The 617-nt window shown below is 41.7% G+C and overlaps 1 protein-coding gene across 1 annotated transcript in view; it reads left to right on the top strand.

Annotated features, from left to right (window-relative positions):
• Positions 1 to 617, top strand: part of LOC119581803 (protein polybromo-1-like) — a gene marked incomplete at both ends in the record, with an annotated part of 78,095 nt that overhangs the window by 76,816 nt on the left and 662 nt on the right.

Raw genomic sequence — 617 nt, 5'->3', positions numbered from 1 at the left:
AAATACTTCAAAAACATTCCATCATATGGGCATACAGCTGTGACGGGGATAGCCATCCCTGGCATGAAGTTCAAAGTGATTCATGATGGCTTTAGGCGTGCCCAGAAGGACAGGTCAGCATTCCATGACACCTATAGCTGTACCTGGAAGTAAGAAGTGAAGGGCAAAGGTCAGGCTGGCTAATGATTACCTTGACCTATGCTCACCCTTTAATGTACCTATATAAAGTCACTCAATATGTTATGAGCCAGTTTCTAGTGAGGTGTGTAGATCATGAAGGTATTCCACTCGCTATTCCACCAGGATGTCATGTGGAACTGAAACTGAAATCATCCATCATGAAGATATTCCATCAACTATTTCACCAGGACATTGTGTCACACATGATATCATAAGGCATGGGAATTGAAAATTTTGAGGAACTTTGAGAACAGTTCATCATGAAAGTATTCCACCCAGACAGACAGCTGGCACCACTCAGAAGTCTTGACGGCTTTAGCCATACCTTTCACAAAGCCAAAATGCTCCATGACAGCAGTGTGTTAAGCTGAAAAAAAAGTCTGAGCTAAGCTCAGCAAGAAAATAAATGGTGTTTTGTTATCAAAGACCAACATGTT

The sequence above is a fragment of the Penaeus monodon genome, chromosome 15, assembly GCF_015228065.2.
Source record: "Penaeus monodon isolate SGIC_2016 chromosome 15, NSTDA_Pmon_1, whole genome shotgun sequence".
Classification (NCBI taxonomy): domain Eukaryota; kingdom Metazoa; phylum Arthropoda; class Malacostraca; order Decapoda; family Penaeidae; genus Penaeus; species Penaeus monodon.
The sequence above is the reverse complement of the archived record's forward strand: the minus strand, read 5'-3'. Positions and strand labels throughout refer to the sequence as shown.